The sequence below is a fragment of the Mustela erminea genome, chromosome 12 (genome assembly GCF_009829155.1).
Source record: "Mustela erminea isolate mMusErm1 chromosome 12, mMusErm1.Pri, whole genome shotgun sequence".
In the NCBI taxonomy this organism is placed as follows: Eukaryota; Metazoa; Chordata; class Mammalia; order Carnivora; family Mustelidae; genus Mustela; species Mustela erminea.
The window spans coordinates 9,220,001-9,247,329 of NC_045625.1; the positions used below are offsets into that span (position 1 = coordinate 9,220,001).

The window sequence follows — 27,329 nt, forward strand, 5'->3', positions numbered from 1 at the left end:
ATCAATGAACACCATTAAGCTAATACTCTCTGCTAAGTGCCTTCAAAAAAAAAAAAAAAAAAAAAAACACATTTTTTTTTAACAGAAGCTGCTATTTTCTGGAACAGACCACATTAAATGCAAAATGAAAACATTGGGTGTGTAAATTTCTCCTTACTGGAAGGCTGAGAAAGACTGAATGGAGAAGGGTGAATTCTTTTATGCATGTAATAGTTCAGAAAACTGATATGATGTCAACATGAATGTGTTTTACAATAAAACTGGGTGTCAGAGCCAGAATGGATTCACTGTCTCTGCAGACCAGAGCATGGCCACTGTTGCCTAGAATTGAGTAAAGTTGTCAACTGAACTGATGTCCAGCTTCAGTAAGATGGCCTGAAAGAGAAGAGCTAGCACAAGGAAAAACTCGCTGAAGCAACTTTTTGCTTTAAAAAACAGCTTATATTTCTAACCCCATCCTAAGGAGGTCAGTTACTTTACCATCTGAAGGTAGAAGATAAACTGACAATTAAAAAATAAAGATATAAATTAAAGCCTTCAAAACTAGAGCTTGGATACAATATAAGAAAATACATGCTTTCTGAATTATAAATCTCTCATAAAATCATTTCATATTTCAGATAGGGCATTGTCTTTAAATTCTGCATTGGATTCTTGTAAACAGCACATTAAAAACTTCATTAAAATGCAAAGCACTGAGGTCAAACAATTTCTACCTATCTAAATTGTTCCACACGAAACCAAAGCCAGTTTACTGTGACATTCTTCTAAAATTAACTCCCAACATCCAGAACAGTTAAGAAATCAAGTTCATCTCCCTTGACTCTGTAACCAAGACAATCAGTTCTGCCTACAGTACCCAAAGCAAGCACTGCCCACCCAACAGCGTTCTGAACAAAAGCTGGCTGGACTACAGGCCTGCAAGCTCTACTCCAAACAATTCGTACAACAGTAGAGCTATACTCCAGAGACTTCACTCTTTTCTTTCTTCTCTGTCACTGAACAAACGGAGGTAAGACAACACTCTGGGGATGAAACAGCAAAGAGCAGGAAAAGCAGAGTGGTTATAAACGTCCTGTAGCAACAGTGCCGTACATAAAAATCCAGCCATGCATTACTCTGGTGCCTACCATATCACAAGTCCAAGGCAAAAAACACAGTATCTAGGGGGTGCTAGATTAACACAAACCGAAGAATAATCTACATTTCTCCTATCCCCCAGAAACAAGCATTAGCCACAAAATACTTGCATTTTCAACAATGAGAACAAATTTAATTACATATAGTCAGCTAATCATTCAAAAGGTTTTGGATCTAAGGCTATGGGTTTAGAATTTAGATAGAACTGGGAGCAAGTCCAAGCTCTACTACTTAATAGGGAGCTGATCCTGGGCAATTTATTAAACCCACTAAGTGTTAGTTTCTTCACCTGAAAAACAGGAATAACCAAACAAATCCCTTGATGCATGTCAACAGCCTATCACAGCCCCTAGTATATATGGTGGGTCCTAATGTTAGTACATAATAATGTAATAATTTCTCAACAGTAATATACTTAGATGCTACAGAGTAATTGGGTTAGCTTGGTCAACAGAAACCAAACAACTGTGAGGCTCTATGCAGGCAATAACAGTAACAACTGAACAACTTAAAATCAAACAAGCAAATAATTCTGCAAAGAAGGTACCCTTTGAGTTCAAACTGTTACCTCAATTCCCTTTAAACAGTTCTTTTGTGGCAATTCAATTAGAATGAGATTCAAAAGAAAGAGTAAGGGCAAAGAAATCATCCTGTAATATAAGTATTTCCAGGCTTTGTCTTTCACCCAACACATATATGTAATATTCCAAAAAGCTACTTAGCATATTTTAAAACTAACACTTTTCAAATAAAAATTTTCTTGATATAGACAGATATAGTATACTACTCTTAAAAAATTATAGTTAATGTACCAATAAGATCAAGGAGTTAGGAAAGAAAAATGGTCAATTCTTCAAAGGAAAGGAGAAAAATTTACTTGGAGGTTTAGCTATCACTAAGGGATAGAATGTGTGTTAGGAGTCACTAATAAGTCCCTAACGTATATATGAGTAATAATATAAAAGCTAAGCAGAAAAGGCCAGAAAAAAGATGTTGCCTATTGTTACATATTCCCTATAAGAAACAATTGTTAAAAAAACAACAACAAATTGATGTGTATGGAGGATAGCATTATTTGCATATAATCGGAAGAACATTATTAAATAATTGCATGATTAAGTGTCATCTGAAACAAAATGGACACATTTCCAGTGCTTTAAAAGAAAATCCCATCCTGGTAAAATTTCTTCTTTATCCCAAAGTTGTTTTCATCTGCAGAAAAATTTTCTGGAAGACATTTTACATACCAACATAACAAGTCACAATTATTTATCTTCATTATCTTCTTTACTATTTAAGATAAAAAACCAAAGGACAAGTCTGTGAATACAAAAAGCATAAAAACAATCCCTCTGCCAACACCCATATTTACCAAGGTATCTGAATGGCCCACTGTCCAATGCTCCCTGTAGCCCAGAAATGAGCATCACAAGATTGACAGATAACAACATTGTTTTGGTCTCTTAAAGCTTTTGCTTTACACTAAGAATTTAAAGCCAACAAAATCCTTCTAAATGGAGTATAAATGTATTAGATGTCAGGAGTTCATTACCTCAATTTCATAAACAGGAAGGTTACTGAAAAGACAATTTTGTACTGTTTAAAAATCATATGCCAACAATATCCCTTTCGCTTACCCTTTCTCCGTCTTCCATTCCTTGTTGTACACACAACGTATATACTTAGACGTTGTACCATCATCCAAAACTAGACATATCTAAAACATCTTCCCTAACTATCCTATCAGAGTCAGCAGGACTGATATGTTCTCTGGCTTCTAAGCTTTCAATCTCCTCATAAATCTTTGGCTTTTCTTCATCTGTCTGCTCACGTTAAATCTTGCTAACTTCTATTGTATAAGGAGTTACATCTGTTCATTCAACACCACTGGAGTTTATAACCTAACTACCTGGTAACCACTGTTTGCCTCTACCCTCAATCTTTCTATTTATCCTTCATTTCCTAGAATCCTGTTTCTCAAGAATTCTTTTCTTTATCTGGCAGGGCAGATAAAGAATTATATGAATAAAATGAGCATTTGTTGAGCATCTATTATATGTAGAAATCCTATGTATCTTCTCATTATCACCTTCAATCACACTGAAGTTAAATATAAAGTAGGTTACATATATTAGGTAAATGAAAGGCAAAGAGAAAGCATTTTTATTACAAGGCTATCCCTTTATCTTTCCTCTTTTTTTTTTAAAAAGATTTTATTTATTTATTTGACAGAGAGAGATCACAAGTAGGCAGAGAGGCAAGCAGAGAGAGAGAGAGAGAGAGGAGGAAGCAGGCTCCCTGCTGAGCAGAGAGCCCGATGTGGGACTCGATCCCAGGACCCTGAGATCATGACCTGAGCCGAAGACAGCGGCTTAACCCATTGAGCCACCCAGGCACCCCTATCTTTCCTCTTTCTTTTTGACCTCATTCTAACTTAACTGCCACAAAAAAATTAAATTTACTCAATGTATAGATTTGTACAGGTGACAGATCTTCTGAATCTGAGTATACTTCTCTTTATATATCATGTTGCCTCTTGAGTCTTCAAACCTACAATGAACAATATTCACTTGATTCTTACCTCAAAATTACCATTAAAATAGTAACATACGGGGCGCCTGGGTGGCTCAGTGTGTTAAAGCCTCTGCCTTCAGCTCGGGTCATGATCCCGGGGTCCTGGGATCGAGCCCCGCATTGGGCTCCCTGCTCCGCGGTGAGCCTGCTTCCCCCTCTCTCTCTCTGCTGGCCTCTCTGCCTACTTATGATCCCTGTCTGTCAAATAAATAAATAAAATCTTTAAAAATAAATAAATGAAATAAAATAGTAACATACATCTACTAAACACCTACTATGTACAAGACACTTGGCAATATGCTTTCATGCACAATTCCATTTAATCCCCACAACTACTCTATAAGGTTAAAATAAGCACTATACCTAACTCCACTTTAGAATTTGAAAAGTAACACAGAATGGTTATTAAGTACTTCTTCAAGGCAACCTAGATGGGAAGCAGTGAATCTGGGACCCAAACCCAAGCCTCTGACTCCAAAGCTCATATCCTGAACCATTCTTCTCTCATGAGTGTTAAGCACCACAAAAAATCTCCATCTTACCTTTCTGCCTTCATGTTTTCTTCTACCTTGGCAAAAATTTGTCATCCCTTATATATGACCTCTTTGGAAACTCTAACATTCTCCAAAAAAAAAAAAAGAAAAAAGAAAAATCCATCTTCTTTTCAACTCAAAATTCTACTTTATTCTCTGCATTCCGTCAAATCTTCTCCGATTAGTACTCGGCACCTGAAGTCTAGACGAATCCAGCCACCATTTCCAGCCTTTGTTCTCTCCAAGTATTTTGTGCTTCAGTACAAACAGCTAGTGTTGGTTATATTTTGTCACTCGACACTAGCAGAATCCAATTTGATCTTATGAAGAACAAAGAACATCAAGTTGCAACACTAGCAAAAACAGACTTAACTATATTTATGTAGATAACCTGGTTATATACTAAGTGTGATTTGAGAGGAGATTTTTCATATTCTTACAATGTATATCTTCTTATCATTTCCCATTTATAGCCCAAATTTTCTTGTCTACCAAAATGTGTCTGGAGTTTCTGATGATACTAAGGAGCTACAAGCTGAGCACTACAAATTTGGAGACAGTTTGTAGCTTAGTGCAGCAAATGTTCATATGGATTGCAAAATTTTTTTAAATTGTGAGTACAAGAACCTATTGTCCAAAGTGTTCTTAGAAAATAAAAGGAAGAGAAAAGAAGAAAGAAAGGATGGGAAGTCTGTTTTTCCTGAGAGCGCCACATACACAGCATTGGCTCTGCTGTTAGAACGTTTCCATCTACCACTTCAATAAGGCAAGGCCAACCAAGGATTCATCCTCTTTGCTTACCTTTTGGAAAATCTTAAAAAATAAACACTACTAATGTTCTTGAGACCTCCACTATTCAGAAAAATAAACTGTTAAACAGATCAAAATGACTACTAACCTTAATTATACCATGTAGATTCCTTTTAAAGCATATTTTCTTTTTAGCATTTTTAATATAAGGTCATATTCAAAATGTGAAAAGTAAAACATTATTAAGTCATTTTTCTGTTCCTGAATGCAAACCCCTGTTCTCCTCCAGAAGCAAATAATGTTATATGTTTCTTATATATGTCTGGAGATAGATAAATAGGTTCACACGCACACATATACAAATACATACATACATACATACACACATACATACATACACACGCACACAAAATAAGTTTCTTCTTTATTAGACATAGATGTATTTAATACATATACACACTGCTCTGTACCTTAATTTTTTTTAATTTAATATATACTGGAAACTGGTCTGTATTAGTGCATAACAAGTACATAAAGAACTTAATCATTCTATTTTATGGGTTACAGTATTACAATGAATGGGAGTAACATAATTTATTCAACTAGTCCCCTAACTAATGAACATTTAAATTATTTCCAAGCTTGTACTATTTCAACGAGTGCTACAATTATCTTTCGAATACATGTAAGATTTCCTACATACAAATATATGAAGGCTAAATTCCACGAAACACAATTGCTGGGTCAATGGATTATGTACTCTTTAAAATTCTGATAGATACTGCCAAAATGCCCTCCAAAGAAGATTATACCAATTTACGTTCCCACCAGCAATTTTAAAGACTTTACTCATTTAGAGAGGTGGGGGAAGAGAGAGCGTTGAGTGGGGGAAGGGGGAGAGTGAGAGAGAATCTCAAGCAGACTCCTTGCTAAGCGCCAAGCCCTGCAGGCTCTCACAACTCTGGGATCGTGACCTGAGCTGAACTTAAAAGTCGAAGGCTTAACCCACTGGGCCACCCAGGTGCCCCTCCCATCAGCAATTTTAAAAGTGACTGTCTTGACACCCATCTCCATCACACTGTTAACATACTTTTGATCTCTACCAATCAGATAAATGAAAAATGGTAGCTCAGCACAGTTTTACTTTGTTTTGACTCTTGAAAGTCAGTAGAACGTAGTGATTAACAGTATGGATTCTGGGGTTCTGCCATTCAGTTGGTTCTGCAGTCACTGTGCAACCATAGGCAGCTAACTTAACCTCTGTGCTGCCACTTCCTCATCAGTCAAATAGGGGTTATAATATGCCAATTTCAAATGCTCTTGTGAAAATTAGATGGGTTAATATGTACAAGGTGCTTAGAATTGTGTTTGGCACATAATAAACACTCGATACATGGTTTTTTTTTTTTTATTTTGAATGAGGTTGGACAATTTTATTTGCATGTTTAAAGAGTTATTTGTATTGGGGTGCCTGTCTGGCTCAGTTGGTAGAGCATGTGACTCTTGATCTCAGGGTTGTGAGTTCAAGTCCCATGTTGGGCATGGATATTACTGAGGGGGAAAAAAAAAGGTATCAGTGTTTTCTTTTTTTACAATTGTCTCTGCATATCTTTTATCTATGTTTTATTGGATTAGAATCCAAAATATACAAAACTGTCATCAATCAGTAAGAAAAGCCAACCTAAGAAAAAAGCAGGCAAGGGATATAAATAGATCACGGAAAGGTAAAACCAAGTGGTCCATTATAAGTTTTAGCCACTACTACATCAAGATTATCACTTTAAAAACTTGTGAAAAGGTGACACTTACTGGAATTTTTGCTTTCCTTGGTCCCTCTCCAGTTACATTTCTGAGTCTTGACTCACAAATTTTCTTCTCTCAAAGAAACTTTCCCAAAGGGGCGCCTGGGTGGCTCAGTGGGTTAAAGCCTCTGCCTTCCGCTCAGGTCATGATCCCAGGGTCCACATTGCATCAGGCTCTCTGCTCAGCAGGGAGCCTGCTTCCCTTCCTCTCTCTCTGCCTGCCTCTCTGCCTACTTGTGATCTCTGTCTGTCAAATAAATAAATAAAATCTTCAAAAAAAAAAAAAAAAGAAAGAAACTTTACCAGACTACTCTTTATGAACTCTCCTCCTACAATGCTTCATAACATTTATCATGCTCTGAAATTATTCTATTTATTGGCTTATTTATTGGCTGTCTTTCTGCACTTAACTGTACAGTGTTGGAAGGCTGCATACTTGTCAGCCATGTTCACTGCTGTATTCCTAGCACCCAGAAGAATCTCTGGCTCAGAGGAAGCAAGCAGTATTGTCTGACAGATAATGCTATTAGAACTTAAACTAAGGGGCTGCCTGGGTGGCTCAGTCGTTAAGGGTCTGCTTCAGCTCAGGTCATGATGTCAGGGTCCTGGGATTGAGCCCCACATCAGGCTCCCTGCTCAGTGGGAAGCCTGTTTCTCCCACTGCCAGTCCCCCTGCTTGTGTTCCCTCTCTCACTGTGTCTCTCTCTGTCAAATAAATAAATAAAATCTAAAAAAAAAAGAAGAAGAAGAAGAAGTTAAACTAAAATTGGAACACTCATACAGTGCATATGGGAATACAAAATGGTGCAGTCACTTTGGACAACAAAGTGTCTGGCAGTTCCTCAAAGGTTAAACACAGAGTCACCACGTGATACAACAATTCCACTCCAGGGTGCATTCCCAAGAATAATGAAAATATATGTCCATACAAAACCTTGTACACAGTGTTCACAGCAGCATTATTTATAATAGCCAAAAAACTAAAACAACCCAAATATCCATCAACTGACAAATGGATAAATAAAATATCCACTCAATAAAAAATTATCCTGTAATAAAAAGACATGGAATGTTTTTTTTTTAAGATTTTATTCATTTATTTGACAGAGAGAGATTACAAGTAGGCAGAGAGAGAGAGGAGGAAGCAGGCTCCCTGCTGAGCAGACAGCCCGATGCGGGACTCGATCCCAGGACCCTGAGATCATGACCTGAGCCGAAGGCAGCGGCTTAACCCACTGAGCCACCCAGGCGCCCAAGACATGGAATGTTGATACATGCTGCATCATGGAAGAACCGTGAAAACACAATGCTAAGCCAATCATGAAAGACCATATATTATATGATTCCATTGATCTAAAATGTTAAGAATAGGTAAAACTACAGAACACAGAAAGTAGCCTAGTAGCTGCCTAGGGCTTGGGGAAGGGGGCAATTACAAAGAAATGAGTATGGGGCTTCTTCATCTAGTAGGTGATGAAAATATTCTAAAATTGATTGTTATGGTGTTTGCATAATTCAGTAAATATGTTAAAAAATGAACTGTCCACTTTAAGTGGGTGCATTGTATGATATGTGAATTGTATTTCAAAAGAGTTGTTATTTTTAAGACTTAAACTGAACAAAACTGAATTCTGATGCTTGACACCCAAGGAATGGAGACCTCATACTATTGCTGAAACTGATAGGCAGAAATGGGAGGGAAAAAATGAGGGGAGGAAGGGAAGGAAAAAAATTCTCTTTTTAAAGTGCTAAACCATTCTATTGCCTAAAAAGATTATCTCTTCATAGATAACCCAATTTTATTTTTCTTATCTTCTCCAAAAATAGAGTCTAATCTAGAACTGGAAAACACTTGCCTTCTTTTCGTTCACCCAAAACTTTCTTCATGAACCTCCTCCATGGCAAATGTGAAACCAGTTCTCTACACACCACCACTCTTTAGGCCTAACGCTACTTCTTGGCATAATGCTGAGATAGGGGAGGACATCAGGAAAAGTGAGTTTCCACTTGTGAGTTGTAATACTGATAAGGAATTCAGGCAGTGGGCAGGACAACATTCTATTATGCAATACCATTCTGGCACTTTCCTAAGAATTTGGAAGAAACATATATCTTAAGATAGCACATGCTCTAATTTCTTCATCTTTGATAAAGAACCAAATATGAAACACCATTTAAATATCTTGCTCAACCTTTTAAGCTAGTGTTTTGCAAAATAATTTAAGACTCTCTACAGAGAGCCCATAATCAGTGCAAATGTTTTAAGAGAATTAACCTGAGTGTAGACAAGGTTGATTTGTGTCTTGTGCCCCAACCTAAAACTCTTTGGCTAAAAGTACTTTGCAAGCTGCCTTGGAAGGCCATGCTACAAAAAGTTTCTAGAAGGTAAGTACAGTATAAACAGGAAAGGTGTAGGCTTTAGAGCCAGGTACGGAATAGTCTGAATATGGCACCGTCATTTATTAGCCATGCTATCTTACCTACCAAATTACTTAACTTTGCTATTCCTCAGTTTTCTAACCTATAAAGTTAGGATAATACAAATTTATAGTGGTATCGTGAAGATTCAGCAACAAAATATAGGATTTTTTTTCATTCCCAGCACATTCTTGGCATTTTGTAGGAACTTAAGACACTTAAATTCTAATTTCTTCTCCCTACTTGCTCATTTTCCTAATCATACCTCAATAATTAGTACCCAAGGATAAAGCTCAAAAGAAATCATTCTTAAACCAGGTTGCATGCAAAAGCAGCACAGAGCAGTATCATGGTTAATATTACACAGAGCCTGAAATTTCCAGAAATGAGACAACAGCAGTATAGATATTTTTTAAAATTCCACCAAATGGGCGCCTGGGTGGCTCAGTGGGTTAAGCCCCTGCCTTCGGCTCAGGTCATGATCTCAGGGTCCTGGGATCGAGTCCCGCATCAGGCTTTCTGCTCAGCAGGGAGCCTGCTTTCTCCTCTCTCTCTGCCTGCCTCTCTGCCTACTTGTGTTCTCTGTCAAATAAATAAATAAAATCTTTAAAAAAAAAATAATAAAAAAATTTTAAAAATAAATACATAAATAAAATTCCACCAAATTTCACCAACAGAACCAGGGAGAGCAACGAGGAAAAAGAATAAACCCACCCTGACATCTACAAAAGTAGGTTTCAAGGAATCCTGCTAAATCCTAGAATACAGATAGGCTAAAACACATCCAATAGCAGCAAGTGGTGATAGCGACAAGAAGTATACAAGGTGTAGCTGCTGAATCCAGAACGCATCAACAAAAGTCATCCCAAAAAGGACCAGCGTTATATGGGATCCCACACAAATGAAGCTGAGACCAACTACTGAGACTGGAAGGGGTCCATACAGGTTCCAACTCAGGAGAGGGAACCATCTTAAAAACTGAAGACTAGGGGCGCCTGGGTGACTCAGTGGGTTAAAGCCTCTGCCTTCCGCTCAGGTCATGATCCCAGGGTCCACATTGCATCAGGCTCTCTGCTTAGCAGGGAGCCTGCTTCCCTTCCTCTCTCTCTCTGCCTGCCTCTCTGCCTACTTGTGATCTCTGTCTGTCAAATAAATAAGATCTTAGAAAAAAAAAAAAAAAACAACTGAAGACTAATTAAATGATATAACAGTCTATCAGTCTGCCCTCAGAACACAGTAGGGGACACCTGGCTGGCTCAGTCAGTTAAGATGTGACTCTTGATCTCAGGGTTGTGAGTTCAAGCCCCATGTTGGGTGTAGAAATTACTTTAAAAGATATAATCTTAAAACACACACACACACACACACACACACACACACACACACAGTGGTCTGTTTGTGAATCCTTAAGGAGATATAATGAAAGGAACTTCCCCCAAAAACTGCAAGAAGAATTTAACTTGATTCAATAAGTCTATTATTATTTTGAAGCAATTACAGATATAATATACAATAGAGAAAATAAGTAATTATTTTACTTTTGCTATGAACCCAATTTTTAGCATAAAGGAGATACAAGATCGAAGAAGTTAAGTAAAACCCCTATAATCTTACATCTGAATTATGATTATAAATGTGAACATCCCCCCCTCCTCTCCCCTAAAAGCAAACAACTCAGTAGCAGTAAGCACCCATATTGTGGAATTTATCTATTATTCCTCAATAAAAAGAACCACGACTCTTTGGAGAAATGATAGATTCTAGGTCTAATGCAAGGAATATATAAGATGAGCTGGGCATATTTTGTTGTGCCAGAAAGTAGAAAGCTATAAAAGCTAATAACAGAGTCTTGTGAAAAAGACACAGGAGCCATCTAGAAAGGGCTCCCACTGGATAAATGTGGGACAATTTCAGCATCAAAACGTATAATGCCCATGGCAGATACAATTGTGTTGAGCATAGCAAATGGATAAACTTTGTTGAATCACTATATTGCACACCTGAAACTAATGTAACATTGCATCAACACCTCAATTCAAAAAAGTACAGTGCCAGCAACTGATTAAAACACAGTGAAATAGTGAAAGCCAAGACTTCATAATAACCACTAAAAAATAAAAGGAAAGAAGGATGGAATGAAGGAAGGAAGGAAGAAGAGGTGAGGCGAGGCCACTGGAAGATACTAAGGCACTATCTTATAACTCTAGACACTGACGATTAAAGGGAAAGAATTAAGCATTTTATACTGCCTTTCCAGTATGAAATACATTTCAGTATAACCAACTAGGCTTAGCAGAGCAAATAAAGCTCTTCTAAAGAATTCTGGTGAATACAAAGAATAAAATAACTGGAAATTACCATTCTCAAGCCCTAAGAAATTCAGTAATTCAAGCACTAATCATCCATGGATGGTAAAACCATTAGGAGAAAAATAATGATGAATGAGGAACTTTACAGTGAAAGGATCAGGCCTGCACTACTGGAATCCACTGAACAATCTTAGCATTACAAAAAGTAAGACAAACTTTATGACCGTTACGATACAATAAAAATCTAAACAAACTTTAGATCTAACTTCCAATCTAGAAGAAATGTGGAGAACAGAGGCATAAATTAAATAATGCCACAGGAAGTAATCAGCAAAATCTAGAATGTGAGGCATTCTACAGGATAACCATTCTGGCAACAAGTTAGTGGTACTGGAAAAGTGCGGTGGTGCTGGGAGGCGGGGGGGGACTGTCCAGTGTTTATCTGTTCTTATTTATTTATTTATTTACTTATTTATAAGTTTTGGGGGGTTTTTTTTGGTTTTTTTGTTTGTTTGTTTGTTTGACAGACAGAGATCACAAGTAGGCAGAGAGGCAGGCAGAGAAAGAGAGAGAGAGAGGGAGGAAGCAGGCTCCCTGCTGAGCAGAGAGACCGATGCTGGGCTCAATGCAGGGCTCGATCCCAGGACCCTGGGATCATGACCTGAGCTGAAGGCAGAGGCTTTAACCCACTGAGCCACCCAGGCACCCCTATCTGTTCTAATTTAAAAGATAGTTAAAGGGCGCCTGGGTGGCTCAGTCAGTTAATCATCTGCCTTTGGCTCAGGTCATGATCCCAGGGTCCTTGGATGGAGCCCCACATCGGGCTCCCTGCTCAGCAGGGAGCCTTCTTCTCCCTCTCCCCTTCCCCTGCTCTCTCTCTTCCTCTCTCTCAAAAAACAAAACAAAACAAAATAGTTAAAAGTCATTAACAATCAGGGGTGCATGGCTGGCTTAGTGTTTAGAGCTTGAGACTCTTAATCTTAGGTTGTGAATTGATCTTGGGTTGTTTCAAGTTCTATGTTGGGTATAGAGATTACTTTTTTAAAAATGAAACCAAACATTTTTTTAAAAAGAGTCATGACACTCAAATACAGTATATGGAGAATTTTGAATGCTTATCCAAACAACCCAACTGTAAAAAGACATATTTTAGACAATCGGGAAATTTCAAGATACTAGATGATATTAAGAAAGTCCTGTTAATTGAAGACCTTCTTGTTAATTTTGTGAGGTGTGTTAGTGGCACTGTGGTTTACACAAGGAAGAAAATATCTTCTTTAAAAGCAAACTGAAATATTTAGGGATGAAATAAGTTTGCTTTAATATATTCTAGCAGGAAAAAAAGTTGTAGGAGAAGATATGAAAGAAGTATAAATATTGATGGCAATTAAGTCTGGTTGATGGTTACATAAGGGTTAACTATACTCTGCTTTCTTATATAATTGGAAATTTTTATAATAAAAAGTAAAACAAAAAAAGAACAAAAAAGTAAAATATACAAAACAATGAATAAAAAAACAATACAACAACAAGAGAACAGTATGAGCTCTAGAATCAGACTGTTAGGGGACTGAATCCTAGCTCTATCATTCATTAATTGTATGAATTTGGGTGAATCATTTAACTGCTTTAAACGTGGTTCCCTTCAATCGAATGAGGGAAACAGTACCCTATTTATTAAGTTTGAATAAGACAATCCATATAACATAGAATGTTTCTAGTACATGAATAAAAGTCCAGTAATTGTCAGCCATTGTTATCCTTATTATTATGTTACTGTAGAGGATATGATAGCAAAGTCTCCTGAATAGTTCTTTATGTAAAGGGCCAACGTTTATTTTTTTGTCAGAATTCATATTTCTTTTCCAAAAGCACAGATAAAGGATGGATTAAATAGGTAATGGTGATTAAGGAGTACACTTGTTGTGATGAGAATAGAGTTTTGTATGTAAACACTGAATCATTAAGTTGTACCCCTGAAATGAATAGTACACTGTATGTTAACTAACTGGAATTTTAATAAAAATTTTAAAAAAAGGTAATACAAAAGCATAGATAAATATGCAATACCAAACATCTATAAATAACTATTTTACTTTTCTATTATTCAGGTTTTTAAAAGTTAATAAATACAAACATTATTATCACCAATATAATAGCAAAGGTCTATTGTTTCCAATTTTATACCATTCTTCAGTTAAATTTAAGTGACAGTATTATTAATATTTTATTTAAATTCATGGTTCTACTTTTTAAATTTAAGTTTTCTCTAAAATGATATATAGTAGAAAATGTTTAGCTAATAGCAAGTCTAAGAAACATGCAAAGCAACCTTTTTCAACTAATTGACTAAAAAATTGAAGTATTTTCCTTGTTTCTGAAAAATTAAATCACTTTGGTGCTCATAATACATATGCTTTCCATAATATAAAAAAAATCCCCTTTGTAAATAAAAAATTATACTGAAGTCTACAGAGCTGAGGCAACTGATAAATTTTTCCTTTCACTTTTAATCAGGCTTCCTGTTGTAAGAGCTCAGCAGACAGTGACGCGAGACACTGCCTCCCAACTTCGGTTCACCTTTGCAGTTCCACAAGGGACACCATGTCAAGATTGTTCAGCTTTTTTGATGAGTGCTGCGTGGGTAACTAATGTGTAAATGCAGATACGTATAGAAAGCAGTTTTGACAGTGATGTATTGCAACTGGTTCCAGATGTCGGTAAGGGATGCTTGGCCAGGCGTTTGGGGCTCCACTGCCACAGAGCAATGTCGGGACCAAGCCAATCTTCAAAAGACCATGGCACTTTAATTCTCCAATTAGAGTCTTCTTAAAACAATTACTTTGCTTTTGTTCTTTCAGGAAAACACTGAAATATTTGTACTTTGTCGCTTGTTTTTAAATTTAAGGAAAGGGAGATCAAAATACTGAGCAGCCTAACAGTTTGGCTGAAAAGAAAACTTCAAAGCAAACTGCTAAGATACTCAAAACTAAAGCACATATTCCTGTCATATAATGAGAATATAAACTAAATGGCACCAAAACTTGAATACGTACAGAAACTGACTGATTAGCAAAGTAAACATTGAGATTATCCATCTAATGATATTAGAATTCCTCAAAGATTATCAATATTAATATGGTACATGTATCACAATAATTGGAAATCATATCAAGTTTATTCCTCTCTTTTTGCTGTCTATAAACCTGACAAGTGTATTAGCTAAGGAAAATGACCTGCAGTTGCCTGACTTTAAGAACCAAATGATAAATTTTCTAATAATGCATTTCTAGAACAAAATCCTAGAAAAGAAGGACTGACAAGCAGCGCATGAATAAATGAAATTTCTGGTCCACTGGTTAATGAAGTGCAATGGATGCATACAAAAATTCCAAAACAGAAACACATTATTACAATCATGCAATGAATAGCCTTTAACCTTTAAAATTGATAAAGTTGCACTTTCTTCATGAAAAATTACTGTAACACGGCTCCAAAGTAAGCATTTGGTCTAATGGGAATTTTTTCAAACAACCTGTCTGTCTCCCTCTTCTTTCAATACCAACTCCCAGCTCCAATCAAAAACACTCTCAGGGGATCACCTACAGCTACATTCTCTCTATGTGGTTTTGCTATAAGGCATTTTCTCATTGATCAAGGGAACTGCAGAAAGCATGCATTCTGTTTATCCTAGAACAAAGAAGGTGACCTACGTATACTGATTTTCAGTATCAAATCAAAGGTTCTGAAATACTTTTAATAGAAATAAGGGCAAACAAATCTGTCAGAATGATGTTTAGAACTCTATGTTCCTTTTGATTTCCTAATAAATTGAATAAATTGGATATTCTAAATACATTATGAAACTTTTAATATGTGAGAGAACCTTGTGGTCAATAACTTCTGTTATAAATAAATGGTTTCTATAGCCCAAAGCCCCTATGTTTGGTCTGATATAACTTCATATGCTAATTGAAAGGTCAAGGGTAGTTTTAAAAACTGACCAATCTTATTTTTCCAGATGGATCATCAAATTTATTTCTATCCTTGCATTTAAATGATCAACCAGTAAAATTTTATTACAGGCTTAGAATACATTAAAAAATGGTGCAAACAGAAGAAGAGCTGTAAAGTATTTATTTCCATCTCCCCTTTTATAGGGTTCTATTACAACAAATCTTTATTGTGACATGCATATCAACATGCCACAACTTAAAACAACCTAAATTCTGGTCCCATCCTAAATATGTTGATTTTGATTCCTAATAAATTATGTTCAACAAGTAAAAATATCATTGGAGTACTTCTCCATAAACCATTAATTACTCTCAGGGGCGCCTGGGTGGCTCAGTGTGTTAAGCCTCTGCCTTCGGATCAGGTCATGGTCTCAGGGACCTGCGAACAGGCCCTGCATCAGGCACTCTGCTCAGCAGGGAGCCTGCTTCCCCCTCTCGCTCTGCCTGCCTCTCTGCCTACTTGTTATCTCTCTCTCTCTCTCTCCCCCCATCTGTCAAATAAATAAATAAATAAATCTTTTAAAAAAAAAAGGAAAGAAAAAGAAAGAAACCAAATACAGAATATAAAATTTTTTTTTAAAGTTAATTACTCTGAAATATGGAAAATTTGTCTAGGCAGTACAATTATATATATATATCAGATCTGGCAGGTCAAAAACAAAATTATTGCCTAGTAAAAATATGGATGCAAGTATATTTAACTAAACGACTTTTGTATTTATCTTTAATAACTCAAAATAAATCCTTTGGACAACAAATCAGAGCTTCTGAAAACGCAAAATACCAGTTACTATATCCATCAAAAGTCCAAACTTCAAAGCTACTGATATCTATACCCAACACACAAAGATACAGATGACTGAAGTCCTAAATGAATTTAGTCTCTGATTCTGAAAAATAACTGCATAATTCTAGAACAAAGGTATGTATCAAATAGTTTTACTGCTGGTGGCAATATAAACTGGTATAACCACTTTGGAAAGCAATTTAGCAACAGCAAATAAAATTATTACTTTACAACCCAACATTTTTTTTAAAGATTTTATTTATTTGACAGAGAGAGATCACAAATAGGCAGAGAGGCAGGCAGAGAGAAAGAGGGGGAAGCAGGCTCCCCACTGAGCAGAGAGCCCGATGCGGGGCTTGATCTCAGGACCCCAAGATCATGACCTGAGCTGAAGGCAGAGGCTTTAACACCCACTGAGCCACCCAGGCACCCCATATAACCCAACATTTTTATTTACAGGTGTACACCTCAAAGAAGTTCTTGCACGTGGACAAGAATAAATGTGTAAGCATATTTATAATAACAAAACTTTGGAAACAATTTAAGTGTCCACCAACAACGAAATGTATATGAAGTTTATGTGCACAATGGAATACTATAAAAGCAGTTAAAATGAATGAAATCGATCCACAGGTATCAAATTGCATACACTCAGAAAACAATGGTGAGGGAAAAGAACAAGATATAAAACAATATATACATTATATATATCCAATATACATTATATTATATACACACATATAATTTATATATACAATATGCACTGTATATTATTTATATCAATGCTAAAAATACTAAGTATTATTTATTAACACATAGATAAGGTTTTTTTAAATGCAAATGAGAAGCATATGCACTAGCTGTAAGATAAACACTGCTTTTGTGTAGGTAGGAAAGTTAGTGTGGGCTGAAGGTATGGGAAATCTTCAACCATACGTAACTGGGTTTATTTCTTATTAAATATCTGAAGCAGATATGCCAAAATGCTAACACTTATTAAATTTAGCAGAAGAGACTATGCTTGAAATATTTCATAATTAAAAATTAAAATATAAAAATTACATATACCCTACATGGCCATTTACTTCAGAATTTCTACCAATACCTCATTCAAATGCATTCATTTATACACTGCATAATTTTGTTAGGTTAAAATTATGCCCATAATTGAAGGACAGAGCAATCTATTCTTCCCAATAAGGTCTTCACACAATAAGTTCAACTGTCTAAATACTTAGCACTGATATTACCATTATGATGTTTTTGTAGCATTTATAATCATAGATATTTTTTCAAAGGAAAGATTCCCCTAATCACCAATGACCCTACATTAATCGGTGAATACTCTACACAAGCTAAAGTCACCAAGCACTTATGATATCTGACTTTCAATCCTGTCTCAAATCTCACATAAAAACATTTTGAGGAAAGAGGAAGGTTACTCCTATTATTCAGGACAAATAATTAAGATATGAGAACAGCAACTAAATAATTTGGACTTCAAATAAGAAAGCTTTTTTCTTTCTCTCTTTCTTTCTTTCTTTCAAATAAAGAATCCTACACATGAAGGATTTGAGCCAGGAAATTGTCAATTAGGTAAAAAATCATTCCTGAAATTTCTAAGATTGTGATGAATAAAGGAATTTATGAGGCTAGAATCTCGGCCCTATAGTCAACTTGAGCAGTTTTTTCCCCAGAATTAAATGCTCTAACTTTTGGAACTAGTTAAATATTAATGTCAATGCCCTTCTCATTCAAAGATACTATGCTAGAACTGAACTAGTTGAAACTGCCAGCCACAGTTAACGTTTAGAAAGTTTGTCTCCCAATGCAATATTAAATAGAGTTACAGGATATTCTAGCAAAATAAGGTAAACTACTAGATTAAACTTGGCAATATCACAATCATGGATTGATCCTCTGAAAAACAGACCAAATAAGGCAGAAAAAATGGGTATCTGCTGCAGTACAGCACACCAGAAGTAAACAGTTATATTTACTTGTAAAACGATAATACTTAATCAGAGGTTTTCAAAGTGTGGCCCAGGGACCCTGGGGCCCCTAAGGCACCCTCAGAGATCGGGCAAGGTCAAAACTATTTTCACAATATTACTAAGATGTTGTCTCCCTTTACATTCTTACTTGCCCATGAGTATACAATTAAGTTTACAAGGGGCTTCATGAAGTGTAGATCACAACAGACTGAACGCAGAGTAAATATAAGACTACTGAAGCCAGACATTGAGAGATCTGCAAAAATCACAAGACAACGGCACTCATCTAACTAATTGTTTTCTTTTGGAAACTACAAATTGTGTTTACTTTTAAAATGTTATTTATGTCAAAACACAATCAGTTTATTATTGCTACTCTACAGTAAACTAATAAAATTTTAGAACTTTCTAATGTAGTAAATATTGAGATAAATTAACCCACAAAAGCAAAAGAACTCTATGGTTCTCAATAATTCTGTGTAGCATGGAAAGTGGTCCTGAAATCATAATGTTTGGGAACCAATGACCTACATCAGAGTTGATATGAAGATTAAAGGAATACATGTAAGGCACTTTTCACAAGGCCTGGCAAATAGCAAGTTCTTAATAAATGGTACTGAGTGCGGTTACATTACACCAGCTGGAGGTACAGAAAGCAAAGTTGAGACCAGGGATTCTTGGAAATTTAATTTTCTCCCTTTCTCTAGAAAATAATGATGATTAAAAAGTAAAAGTAAAAATCTTTAGACAAATTTAAATCATCATATAGATTCTAATTTAAATTCGGTCACAATAGGTCTATATATTATCTTTTGAGACCTTGTAAATACCCTTATAAATGAGGAAGGCCTGATTCACTAGACCTAAAATATACCTTTGAGATTACCACTAGGAAAACAACAACAAGAAGCCTTTGTGTCCTGTGCCAAGCACAAATTAATTAGGATATTTCATTCTCATGAAATTAAAGGCATACCTTCCTTGCAAATACGGGATCAATACAGGAACATGGGATGACAGAAATGGAGGGCCCTAGAGGGAGCTTCAAGATCCTTGATTACAGGCATACCTAGCACATTTCCAAAAGAAACCAACAGATACAGTCTCACAAACTGAAGAAGTCTCTTTCACACTAATGGTCAAGCAGCTCTTCCACAAAGTCAACCAAAATCTGTACTGCTTTCATTTTAAGGTCACCTCCTTATGTTTCAACTTCTGTTATTAAAGATAGAATTAAGTATAAAGTACAAAGGAAAAGTAATAGTGGTAATAGTAAAATTATATTTTAACGAAAGAAAAAATAATATACAGAAACCAAGTACTTAGCATTGATCTTACAAAAATTCTTCAACCCTTTTTAATCTTCTTTTCTCTAATTATAATGTCTCCCAAATCTCTTAAGTTTCCCAATGGATCTATCATTCATTCTCTTACCATTCTTTTCTATTTCTAAACTCCAAAATAAAAATGTACTGGATCCTTTTGAATTTCTCTTAAAAAGCAAAATGATCCTAAGTAGCTACGACAGAAATTCTGAGGCACTGATAGACAATTGAGCCATCTAAAACTATCTTAGGAACCATGTGACATATAAAATTGTCCCTAAACCTAACATAGAAAAGTCTTTAAAATTATCACCAAAAAAATATGATCTCGCCCTTTAAAAAAAAGTATGAACATTACGTAAGTTCAGTCTTTTTGAAACTATGTTTGCAACTTAAAATCAACATTAAGATAAAAGTAACAAAGTATTAACACACAGAGGTGTATAAAATCCATTTTCTGAGTAACACAGACAAGTGAATAAAAGTAAATACAGAGAGTCATGACAACTTTTTTAATAATGTGTCTATTTTTATATACTACAGTGACTGGGATAAATTTTGAAAATGTTAATAATCAGCAGCAATGATAGAAACTTGCAGAAGGAACCAGGGAATGTTCACTCCCCTACCCTTTCCCACAACTGTATTTCTAAAAAATTTTTTTAAAGATTTTATTTATTTGACAGAGAGAGGGACAACGAGAAAGGGAACAAAAGCAGGGGAAGTGGGAGAGGGAGAAGCAGGCTTCCCACTAAGCAGGGAGCCTGACACCAGGCTCCCAGGACCCCAAAGATCATGACCTAGGTGAAAGCAGATGCTTAACAGGTGAGCCACCCAGATGCCCCTATATTTCTGAATTTCAAACATCACAGTGGCTTCATACAACATGGCTGTACTATAAACCTTCACATGCAAGAAATGTACTTGCTAAATGATTTGCCCATAGGCCGTGAGACTCAGTGAATGGTAACAGCTACTAACAAAGAAAAATTCATTTTTTTAGCTACTTAGCAAAAAACGAAAATCCCACAAGTATATAGAAAGCATACACAAATAAACAAAGTACACCCAAATAATAAAACTGCTGAGACAGTTTATCTATAAAATCCCCAAATTCAACTACTCATTAATGTGAATTTTGTAAGTATGAAGTACTGAATTAAAGTTGAGAATGTCACAATGTATTACGTGAAATTTTAAATAATAATCAATACAATCAGCTACAACACTGAGATGATAGCCTACATAAGTATACGGGGAAACATTAATGAAATAAATGTACTTATAAGATAATTCAGCCTTTCTTTTACTAGTCAAATTATAATCCAAGTTAAAATCAAACGGACTCATTTTAAAAACTTTCCTGAACTGAAAATTTGTGGTCATAAAAGTAATGTCACCTTTTAAATATGAATGTAAAGCATGCTCAGGGAGTATCAAGTTTCAACACGAAGAAATACCTCCAGTTAGCATTCTGTATGAGGTGCTATCACTTTCAGTAAAAGTATTATTATTTGCAAAGAAAAACCGTATCTAAGAAATGTTTTTAAATTCTAGAGAAGAACATGCCCCCCTCCCCACCAAAGAATACCTCCTTTAAAAATAATTTTAAGTGATTAGTAAAGAACTTTCCCAGATCTTCTGCATACTAAACCTAAAGGAAAAACACTGTTAAGACTACCGATAGGAGTACTCCTTATACTACCACTGACTAGACAATAGGATCAAGTCCATTTTTGTAAAGGCACACAGTGTATATGCTGAGGTTAAAAATTTCCCTAACAAATGAACAATATATTAGGTTTGCAAGCATGTCAATTCTCTGCTACTGTTTACAACCCACCTTTAAATATTAAACTTTAATTTTACTTATTTAGGAAAATTTATATAATTCTTCATAGCACAATTTAAAAATAACTCCACTATTAATGCAAGCCCTTTATTTAATCACAGGCTAATTTACTCCTGACAGAAAGTAAATTCCACTATTTTCTGTGAGGCTTTATGAAATTGCCATCATTTTTAATTAATTCTTAATTAAAATATATTACACCACAGCTTCTACCCATCTCTCTTGATATTCTAACATAATCAATTCAAGACCATTTACATATCATTAATTAAAAGCCTTCCTTTCTCATCCTTAAAATCATAATGAGGCTCTATTTCTCATTAGCAGCCTTTAAGGGATAAAATAACAATAGAGTCAAGAATGAATGGTAATTTAAAAAATAATAATAATTTATGCCTTTAAAAATTATATAGTGGACAGTGTGATTTTCAGGCTTTCTCAACTTTGGGGAATACCTGAATTCTTTCTCTCTGTTTTTCAACACTGAGCAACAATTGGCCATAATTTGAAACTAATCTTCAAAAGATAAAAATTAGTTAAGTAAGAAACAGCATCTTTGAAACCAGGAAAAACCAAATAGATTTCTGTACCTGGACAATGACAAGTCCTACCATGAATGCTACAAACAAGTTAGTTACTATAAAAGAGTGAAAAGAAGACAATTAACATTACCTTGTCTTCATTTCCATTTTATAAAATTGCCCTCACTTTTCAGAAATGTAACCTGAACCCTCTTTAAGAACCTTTGCTTTTAAAAGGATTCTTTCTTCCAACTGAAAGCCCAATGTTAACATCTCTTAAATCTTAAGATGTAATTAGAAAAACGTAATTAAAATTTCTATCTCTATGCATTTCTTACTAGTTTACCACTGTCAGAATGAAGTATCTGTGGTACATGAAGAACTGAAAAAGAGAAGCTCGTAGGAAGTTCTATAATTAAACTCCAGAGCTACGGTATGTTCTACACATTCTTAAATGAGCTGTGATATATGCTGGCACTATAAAAAGTTATCATTTATTGGTAATGAAAGGTAAAAATTAACCACCTATTCAATGATTTTACCTCTTCTAGAGGCTTTAAAGCCAAATACAGCTTGAGAGAAGATTTATAGTAACTCATGACTTTTAACCCACTATTTTCAATATTTTGGCTGTAAGTTACAAAATTAATACAACCTCAACTACGATTACTTTTATGATTAGTATAAAATAAAATTTCATTGCATTTCTTCTGCTTTGAGAAACTGCAATGGTATTGCCTTATGCAATACAACCCCCCCGCCAAAAAAAAGACTGACTTAAACCTTAATTTGTTACAATTTTCGGGGTTTATTATTTATAATTATCTTTCAAGGCCAAACAATGAACATAAGTGGGAACCAAGTGAGTATCAAAATGTGACCAAAAAAATAATACCACATAATAGAGGCAAAATAAAACCAGATTCATGTCTTGGAAATTTTATGCAGACTTGTTGTCACCAGCATTAACTATATCTAGGTGCTTCATATCAGGCAAATCAGATTTATATCACTGTCTTCTGTCGAATGCAGGTGCTCCACCACAACTTGTCAAGACAGCCTGTCTGAATCTTCACACGTCAGACAGAATCACAGCACTTGGTGTTTTGGTCTGTTGACAGCAATTTATTTTGATGTGTTGTCACAACATGGAATTCTTCAATGCTCTGCACCATGGTGCCAATAAGTCCCACTGTACTTTTTCCTACTGCTAGATGCTACAGGTTTAGTAACGGAGAGGGCAAAGTTTTGCCTTACTTTTAAAAACCCCTTTATTAAAGGTCTAAGGAGTTAATTTGAAAGTGGGGAAGAGTGCTAAATGGAAAAAGCATCTTTGGCCACTCCTTAATCCCAGCCTCCAACATCCTGTTTAACATCACAGCCAAATAATTTGGGTGAAGCATAGCCAGGAAGCCTGGCGGGAACCAGGGACTCTCAAAATCCTAAAAGTAAAAAATCAGAGTCGTACATCCCAAGGCTACACAATAGCTTGGGCTGCACATCCAGTGTGGTCGATTGTTTTCTCTGCTCTTTCATAGGGCTCGTTCCAATGCCATAGTAAAAACTTCAGCTGAGTATGGTGCAAACATTTATTATGTACCTACGTGTAAAGCCTGGCACTAGGGGATACAGGAGCATGAGATGATGAATGGGAAGAGATTTCTTTTGGGTTTTTAAAACTACATTTTCCAGAAATCTGTACAAATTCTACATTACTCCTTGAAGAATGCAAAATACAACTTACACAGGAAATAATTTTAAAAAACACTTAATGAAATGTAGAAGATAACAGTGACAAAAAAGCTCAGAAGTTTTAAACTTCATAATCTTTTCTTATACTATATTTTAACTTCAAATTAAAAGCTTTTATCTGAAATCAGTTTAAAAATAGATATACAGGATTATACTAGATACACGTATACATTCATGGATAAAGATTTGTCAATATCTACATCTAAACCCTTTTCTTAAAACAAGGAAGATAATCCATAATATTTGCATGTTTCCTATTTCCACATATTTCAAATTCTTGCATTATAGCTAGAATCAAAAACTTCAGTTAAAATATAAAGATCAACACTTTCTTGAAAATTTAAAAAGCAAAGCATTAGCTTTAGATTTGGAATTACGTAGTGGAAAATCCAAGATTAAGGAAAGTTTTTGTCAAATTGATGACATTTCAAACAAGCTAGTATATGCAATGGAACCAAATAATAAAATTCCTCTTTGAAAAAAGGTGAACCACAAGTATAAGCACAACTTAAAAAAAAAACAAGTATGACTACATAATAACAAGTATGTAATGCTCATTTTCAAACTTTATAACTATAAGAATATTTTATAGCTATAAGCAGGGACTCTGGTACTACTTAACATCTACAGCTAGGGCACACTATAGTCAGAAGACCTTATCTCCATGGAACTCCATTATTATTTTTTTTAATCCAACAATCCTTATATCTTCTCTGTAAGGTAAGTGGGCAGTAGAGTAAATGGTATTTTTTTAAAAGATTTTATTTATTTATTTGAGAGAGAGAGAGAGCGTGCACACATGTACACAAGTTGCAGGGGAGGCAGAGGGAGAAGCAAAGACTCCCTGCTCAGCAGGGAGCACAACACCGGGCTCTATCCCAGGACCCTGAAATCATGACCTTAGCCAAAGGCAGATGTTTAATTGACAGAGCTGTCCAGGCACCCCTAGTAAACAGTTCTCTTTAAAATTTGCATAACAAAATAAATAAGACAAAAGATGTTACTGACAGAATTAAGGCTGAATAAAAGAACTCTCAAACTTACAATGTTTCCATTAAATTATATTCTACGAATTCTTAAATTAGGTAAGTCTAGTAGGGCTGCCTTTTGGCACAACTCTAGAAGGCACCATTCACAGAGTACTTTATAAATGGTCCAATCTGGAGTTGTACAACTCAGTAAACCTGACACTAAAGATAGCTTCAATGAAGTTACTCTGTGTGTGTGTGTGTGTGTGTGTGTGTGTGTTTCTTCCAGGAAAAAAAAAAAAAAGAGGTCTATCTATGGCACACATCTTAGTCAATTCTATAAGAAGATTACATTATCACATCAAACACAAGTATCCTCTAGCCCACCTCCAAAGCCTCTGGGAAAATAAAGCTTTGAATAGTGTTTTGAGTATGGGACACAAATACTCTTGATGATCTGTTGCAGGTTGATTTTTAGCTAGTAAGTAAGTATGACAAGTAAACAGTAAGTGCCTATAATGCAATATGTGCTATATATCCAGAATGCATGTCTAAACTACTTTAAAGAAACCAGTCACACTGACACATAAAGTCTACATGTAACCTTTACATATTGGCACTAATAATACCAGGCAACACAGAACAATCTTCACTCTGGTTTTCTGATGGACTTTGGAAAGAATGGAAAACTCAGTGGAAATGTAGTTTTAAAAAAATAGTTTTGGGGCACCTGACTGGCTCAGTGAGTTAAGCCTCTGCCTTCAGGCTCAGGACATAATCTCAGGGTCCTGGGATCGAGCCCCACATCAGGTTCTCTGCTCAGCGGGGAGCCTGCTTCCCTCTCTCTCTCTGCCTGCCTCTCTGCCAACTTGTGATCTCTCTGTCAGATAAATAAATAAAATCTTCCTTTAAAAAAGGTTGTTTTTCACTTAACAGGTGAAGGGCAGCTACACATGAACAGGTATATTAACCTGCAGAAAAATGATAATTTTTTCATTTGGCTTTTTTTCCAAAAATTGCCCCAAAAGCCCAACCATCTGTTAATCTAAAAAATGAGACATTAAAAGAAGACAGAGAATTAAAGAGCTGGTAAAGAGAATGGAGATCTATTTCAAAGATGATAAGGCACAAAGACTATGGAGGGAGGAAGGAGGAGAGAGACAAAGGAAAGATTGAAAACTTGAGGACAGTGATAAACCCTGCACCCAGTTAAAACTAATATAATAAAAATAGAGCTAACTGGACCATGTTTGGGAAGATTCCGGCTCTAATCTTTATTCCAGTTTGCAACTTACTTAAGCAAGTGACCTTAGGTAAATCCCTTAATTAGCAGCTCTAATCCTAGTTTCCTATTTTGTAAAACAAGAAAAATGCATGTCCCACCTACATCAAAGGTTGTCATGAGGGCTAAATAGATTATATAAAAGCACTCTGAACAGTATAAAAGAACCATAACAATATTCAAGAGCAACTTAAGATAACTGAAAAAAACATCTATTACTTTTAGATCTCTCTGGTTCACGATAGCCCACAGAGCACATGTGTGTCAATCTCCCCCCTTCCCTTCCAAATTCCCACTGATAGGATAGCAAAGGGTATAAATCCACTGAGAAGGGAGGAGGGGCTGCAGAAGACCAGATTTTGATAAATTTCTGGAAGACAAATAGCAAATGAGACTGCACTGAGAAATACACCATAGTGGAGAAAACCCAGATTAAATAATGAGAAAGAGTTGCAGTGGAAGTAGGAGTCTGTTTTCCCAGTAAAGACTGGGAGATGCCCAAAGCTTGGATAGAGAGCAGCAATGGGAAATGGGGCAGTAAATTAAAAGATGTAACACCTGGGCCATTTGGTCCCTCCCAGTTTCCAACACATACTTAGCCACTGCAAAGAATATCTTTTGCCCCTGGGATAAAGCCAGACAATTGTTTTCCAAAAATTAAAATGTAAAAGGAGGGGATACTAATGAGGAGGGGAGACTAACTTCCTCATATTACATAATGAAAGTCAAGAAAGACAACCTAATGTTGATGGAATCAAAGTTAGAGAACAGATTATTCATGGTGGAAAAATAACCTGTAGCAGAACTAAAAATAATAACTATAACTTATGAAACTGGAGACGAAGTGGAGGAAAGGAGGTAGGAGATAGTATAAATAAACCAAATAGTTCACCATGAAAAAAACTACATACTTAGTTTAGAAATAAGGTAGGTAATCAGATAGATGAAATGAAATACGCTCTCTAAAGAGTGAGACTATGGGAAGGATAGAGAAGAGGCTACAGAATTTTTTCAACTGTGTAGGGAGAGTACTTTTATATTAAAATTATCTGCTAACTATTTGAAAAAGATTCTTTTGAAAATGGACTGACCCAGAAAGTTAGCCTGGGGGACATAAAATCTGGCTACCTACTCTGAAGTCTTTCAACCTTTAGAAAAAAAGACATAATTCTTCAAGTCTTGAGGAAAAAATTATCTTCCTAAGCACACAAGTAAGGAAAAAGGAATGGAAGTGAGAAATAAGAATGATTTTATCTTTCAGCGCTCTGATAAAAGATGAGTCAGAAACGAGGGGCTGTAATTCCCT

The 27,329-nt window shown here is 35.6% G+C and overlaps 1 protein-coding gene and 1 non-coding gene across 3 annotated transcripts in view; one reads left to right on the plus strand and one right to left on the minus strand.

The window, feature by feature from the left end:
• PBX3 (PBX homeobox 3) overlaps positions 1–27,329 on the minus strand; it is a 214,428-nt gene that overhangs the window by 123,001 nt on the left and 64,098 nt on the right. The gene's annotated exons all lie outside the window — the stretch shown is intronic.
• TRNAK-CUU lies at positions 6,467–6,539 on the plus strand. The gene has a single exon. It is a non-coding gene; the product is annotated as a tRNA-Lys (tRNA).